Genomic DNA, 6,000 nt, shown 5'->3' with positions numbered 1-6,000 from the left:
CGTGGCATACTATCCACAAGTTCATCGAGGCACTGTTGGTCCAGAGGGATCTACGTCGGATCCTCAACGGCGATCCGACGTAGATCCCTCAGAGTGGTTAATGGGTCACGTCGTCCATAAACAGCCCTTTTCAATCTATCCCAAGTATGTTCGATAGGGTTCAAGTCTAGAGAACATGCTGGCCACTCCAGTCGGGCGAGGTCGTTACCCTGAAGGAAGTCATTCACAAGATGTGCATGATGGGACCACGAATCGTCGTCCATGAAGACGAATGCCTCGCCAATATGCTGACGATATGGTTGCACTATCGGTTGGAGGTTGGCATTCACGTATCGTACAGCCGCTACGGCGCTTTCCATGACCACCACCGGCGTACGTCGGCCCCACATAATACCACCCCAAAACAGCAGGGAACGTCCACCTTGCTGCACTCGCTGGATAGTTTGTCTGGGGCGTTCAGCCTGACCGGGTTGCCTCCAAACACGTTTCCGACGATTGTCTGGTTGAAGGCAAATGCGACACTCAACGGTGAAGAGAACGTCATGTCAATCCTGAGCGGTCCATTCGGCATGTTGTTGGACCCATTTGTACCGCACTGCATGGTGTCGTGCTTGCAAAGATGGACCTCGCCATGGACGTGGGGAATGAAGTTGCGCATCATGGAGCCTATCGCGCACAGTATGAATCGTAACACGACGTCCCGTGGCCGCACGAAAAGCATTATTCAACATGGTGGCGTTGCTGTCAGCGTTCCTCCTAGCTATTACCCGTAGGTAGCGGTCATCCACTGCAGTAATAGCCCTTGGGGGGCCTGAGCGAAGCATGTCATCGACAGTTCCTGTCTCTCTGTATCTCCTCCATGTCCCAATAACATCGCTTTGGTTCACTCCGAGACGCCTGGACACTTCTCTTGCTAAGAGCCCAACCTGGCACAAAGTAACAATGCGGACGCGATCGAACTATCGCATTGACCGTCTAGGCATGGTTGATCTACAGACAACACGAGCCGTGTACCTCCTTTCTGGTGGAGTGACCGGAACTGATCGACTGTCGGACCCCTTCCGTCTAATAGGCGCTCCTCATGCATGGTTGTTTACATCTTTGGGGCGGTTTAGTGACATCTCTAAACAATCAAAGGGACTGTGTCTGTGATACAATATCCACAGCCAACGTCTATCTTCAGTAGTTCTGGGAAATGGGCTGATAGAAAACATTTTTTATATGTGTATTTTAGTACATTAGCGTTCGTAACACACGTTATGTTAATCTTCAAATTTTCTCATTAATTTGGACAATGAACACATGTCGATGTATGTAGCCACAATACAATGACTTAAATAGACATTTATGTTTTGCTATTTTTGTAAGTACGACTGGAACAGAATTTGATAAGATAGCATAAAGTGGAAGATGCTCCTAAAAATTGTTTAGAGACGCAACTGCGTTGTAAATAATTAACAATATGAACGTACTGCGACCAGCAATACAAATTTCTATCAGACATCCGGATCAAAAAAATGGTTCAAATGGCTCCGAGCACTACGGGACTGAACATCTGAGGTCATCAGTCCCCTAGACTTAGAACTACTTAAACCTAACTAACCCAAGGACATCACACACATCCATGCTCGAGGCAGGATTCGAACCTGCGACCGTAGCAGCAGCGCGGTTCCGGACTGAAGCGTGTAGAACCTCTCGGCCACAGCGGCCCGCTCAGACATCCGGCTCCAGGCCGAAAAAAGGCTTAACTGTTCTCTATCCTGTACAGTAAACACTTCTTGCAAAGTACGATGAACATGGTATTCTGGTCTGCCGCCGCTTCATATAAGCCTGACAGGAAGGTTAGCTTCGGGTTTTCTGTGTATGTGAACGACATAATCAGTGTGTGTCAAGACTGCAATGCACATCAGTAGGGTGCGCAATCTGCCATATAACATCAGTACGAAACACTCTTGCCACGCGACGTTGGTACGGAACACCCTCCGCCATACAGTATTGGTATGAAGTAAAACCACAGGTTTTGGCTGTTTTTCCTTGTGATAACTATTTTATTAAATCTTTATTTTCTTTATATTTGTTTCAGCTGTTGCTGAAAATGCTTAAACTACATTACAACTCTTGAAGCGAATGTTAATTATTGTCATACACAATTTTTTGTAGCTACGTGGAAATACGACTGGTGTTAAATTCCAGGTAACGGGTGCTGGAATTGTAAGCAATAATAAATAAATAATTTAATTCCTGGGCAAGAAACAGGTGGAGGCGAATATCAAATATAGCTTGATATTTTAGGAAAGAGCCCATTTATCACTGCAAACAATTATTACGGTAAAACTGGGTTAAGAGTGTGCTACGTACAGTACGTAAAGGTGACTTGAGACACAGCTGGATCAAAATTCTGCAACTTTTCTGTATTTTACCAATAGAAGTAATTTACATCTCATTTACTTCAGGATTACGAATGCTGAATCACTGATTGACCAGCGAACTCTTGAAATTCGACAGAGGAACTGTGGAACGGAACATGGAATGGAACTGTGTTTTATGTTGCAATGATACAATTTTTTAAACATCAAAGACAAATAACTTTTATTTTACGTCGAGTAAACAATGTGTACCACAGCATGGAACTCATTGTGACGATAGAAGTTCTCTCCAGAAATCCATCCGTTCCTTCAGCATGTCTTGACGTGTCGCAAATTCCAGTTCCATATCCAGATAGTTGGTAGCATTTGCCGTGAACCTCTCCCACACTGCCGGATTTCCAGATGGTGCTGGATCGCTGGAAGGTAAAATGACAGCCGTTTGATACATTATGGAAACTGAAACTCCTTTTTTAGCGCCTAAAAATAAAATGAAAACGAAAATGCAGTAGTTGCCATAACGGAATGAGAAATGGCAATAACATCCACAATCAGAGAAGTTATTGAGATCAAAGCCGAAACGTGATTGTATTGGTGCTGTTGCACAAAATTACGATACAACAACCGACGTCGCTGCGAAGAACAAGCGTTATACGCACACAGGTGGAAACTGGATGTCTGGGAGCTGGAGAGCGCCGGTGCAGTGTGAATGAGAGGAGACAGGTGGGACGGACAACGTTGCCAGATGGCGTCGGGGTGTCATATTCACTGGACGAACAGCACTAGAGGCAGCTGAGAGTCAGTCAGAGGTCACTGGTCGTTAAATACTTTTCTTCTGTTGTTCCTAAATTTTGACAATGCTGTTTGTCCATACGAGTAACCAAAGTAGGTCAAGGGACATTCACCAAACTTTTGTGTTATATGTCCAAAGACTGAATGTGGTAACATTAACCTACAATCTATAGTTTATAAACTTGTCACGAGGGCAAGTGTTTGAAAGAGCGCTGAACTTATACTGCGTACGAATGTTCTGTTTCTTTGGTTTGTAGATCTAAACCTAATGGTGGAGTCAGATTAATGTACTTTGTTGATCCCTTATCTCGTTTGGTTGAGTTTTTACATATTATTATGAAATGAATCCAATGCTCAGTTTGTAACACGGTGTGCAATGATTTTACCTGGTGAAATAATGTATGTCTGAAATAAATAAATAAGTAAACGACTCTTAAGTCAACAAGAAACAGTGTTTTGATATGCCGAGGTCAGTGAATAGAATGTCTGTGAGTGAGGATGTGTACGTATATAAAACAGCAGTTTTTTTAGAAGAACGCACATATCTCAACATACACTTTGGACTGCAGAGGTGTGTGCAGATGAGATGACTGAAGCTTATTTTCCAATATATACTTCTGCAGTAGAATATAACAGAATTCTACAAGACGATTAAATCTAGATTACACGGGGATTCGCTAGTACATGAATATTTTCAACAACAAATACTTTAGCGTGAGAAATGACCAGCTGAGTCCATCGACCTTTACTCAGCACGGCTTGCTTGGGAAGTATCCCAGTAGAGATGGCACTGAAAAAGTGGTCGGGTTGCAAAAGGTGGAGGTTTTTTATTTTCAGGTACGTTGTTTATGTTACGCCTTTCGTGAAAAATCCAAGTCTTAGGTCTTCTATCCTGTGTGCATTATCCGCTCTCTTGAAAAAGCGCTAAGAAATGGCACTTTTTTCCTCAGTAAGGTGCTTCTAGTGAATTTTAGTTAAAAATATTCACCGGCAGTTTTAATGAGGTTAAATAAGCTGCAAGTTTGATGCATAACGTGTTGGAAAATTCGGAACAGCTGCTTAGATACGAGGCTGTGAAAACCTGCAAAAATGTCATGAAATGACAAAAAGATATGTCAAAGTTTCCGCCGTAATAATTTTTTTAGTTCAGTTTTGAGCACGGTGTATAATAGTCAGTGTTTTGGATAACTTAATTTCCCTCAAGATTCATGCGAAATATTTGTAGTTACTCCCTATACGTGCTGAGAAATTTGCACTGACAGTTTTAGTGAAAGTGGACTCGAAACTGAAAATACCATCGTCAGTCAAAAAGAGTATTCCTGAATGTAAAACCACCGTTTTCAAGCCATTATATATGAGTAGATACATGTAGTTCGTGAGATTCGTGTAATTTCTTGGGAATAGGCATTTTTAGAACTAGTATTGAGTGTAATATCATCGTTAAGCAACTATATATTAAATATGTACACGCTTTCATGAGATTCATATAATTTGTGGGAACAAGTATTTTTTAAAAAGGAAATCGTTAATTTTAAACCCTTTCATATATACTTATTTTTCAGTAAAATAAAACTTAAAAACGGATATTAAATTTTACTTTGATGATCTATACGAAATTTTAAGTTAAAAATTGATCTTATGTAAATACTTATTCCCAGAAATTACATGAAGCTCATGGGCCACATGTATATATCTCATACATAATGTATATATTTCATAAGATGATATTATATTCAGGAATACCATTTTTAACTGGGAATGGTATTTTCAGTTTCGAGTCCATTTTTACTAAAATTGTTAATGCTAGATTTCTCAGCGAATATGGGACGTAATTATAGATATTTTGTGCAAATATTGAAGGAAATTAAATCCTCTACAACAGTTGTTATTATGCGTGGTCCACAAAACTACACTAATTGACATACCTAACTTATTGTGATTTCTTGACATTTTTGCAGATTTTCACATGGTTCTTGTATCATATTCGAAAGCATATGCCACACATGCTGTACTGATTCTAGAAAAAATCACAATCCGCACTGTTGCAGCAGACAGGCGTAACATTTTTGAAGATTTTAAATACAGTGTTTCCGAAAACACACTAACACAAAAAAGGAAAACGACGCACCACTCCGCTCTCTAGAATATTATCATACACACAAGAGAGATCAACCGAGACAGCTAGAGATTTAAGTTCTAGTTGTTAGCGCAATCACCTGTCGTAGCTTGTCTGACGGTCTTTTACAGCAGCTGATCATCTTACCGCTATAATAACAGCCGACTTGTCGGGTTCAGTAAATATTTTTTGGTTTCCTCATCATCATATTAGGTTTTCGGATACACACTTACCATGCTTTCACCTTTATATTACAAAAGCGACTGATTAATTTTCATTTCAGGTAATAAATTATTCAAGAACGTATTGTCAGCTGTGATAAAGTAAGCAGAATACTAAAGGAGGCGACTCACCCATATTCAGCGAAATTGGTCCATATTCTTGTCAACTGATCTGCTACCTTCCCATCGTTGGAATTAGGGTCCGTGTCTGGTCCAAGTAAGACGCTCGGAAATAGATATGAACCTTCTCCTCCATGTTGCATACCTGCAAAATATTTGTACATCAAACTAGATGGCCTTAAATTACCTTATTTGCAAATACATTTTTCGCTAACTGTACCACACCGTGAGGTATATATCAGAGGTATCGTTACTGAAAACTCTGTGAAGTGTTGAACAATTTCTCTAGTCGACGCTGATGGTTACATAGTGTAGTAGAGCCTGAAAATATGTGTTAAATTTGTAGTATAACTCAGATCACATAGCTAGCATGAAAGTGTTCGTAGGC

At 40.6% G+C, this 6,000-nt stretch overlaps 1 protein-coding gene across 1 annotated transcript in view; it reads right to left on the bottom strand.

Moving 5' to 3' along the window:
- Positions 1-2,606: 2,606 nt before the first annotated feature.
- The window catches only part of LOC126198952 (venom carboxylesterase-6-like), an 81,627-nt gene continuing 78,233 nt past the window's right edge, over positions 2,607-6,000 (bottom strand). The window contains exons 8-9 of the mRNA XM_049935597.1: positions 5,625-5,757; positions 2,607-2,782 (exon numbers count right to left, since the gene is read on the bottom strand). The gene's annotated coding sequence lies outside the window, so the exon portion shown is untranslated. The remainder of the gene's footprint in view (positions 2,783-5,624; positions 5,758-6,000) is intronic.

The sequence above is a fragment of the Schistocerca nitens genome, chromosome 8, assembly GCF_023898315.1.
Source record: "Schistocerca nitens isolate TAMUIC-IGC-003100 chromosome 8, iqSchNite1.1, whole genome shotgun sequence".
Classification (NCBI taxonomy): domain Eukaryota; kingdom Metazoa; phylum Arthropoda; class Insecta; order Orthoptera; family Acrididae; genus Schistocerca; species Schistocerca nitens.
Note: the sequence above shows the minus strand (reverse complement) of the source record. Positions and strands in the feature narration are given on the sequence as shown.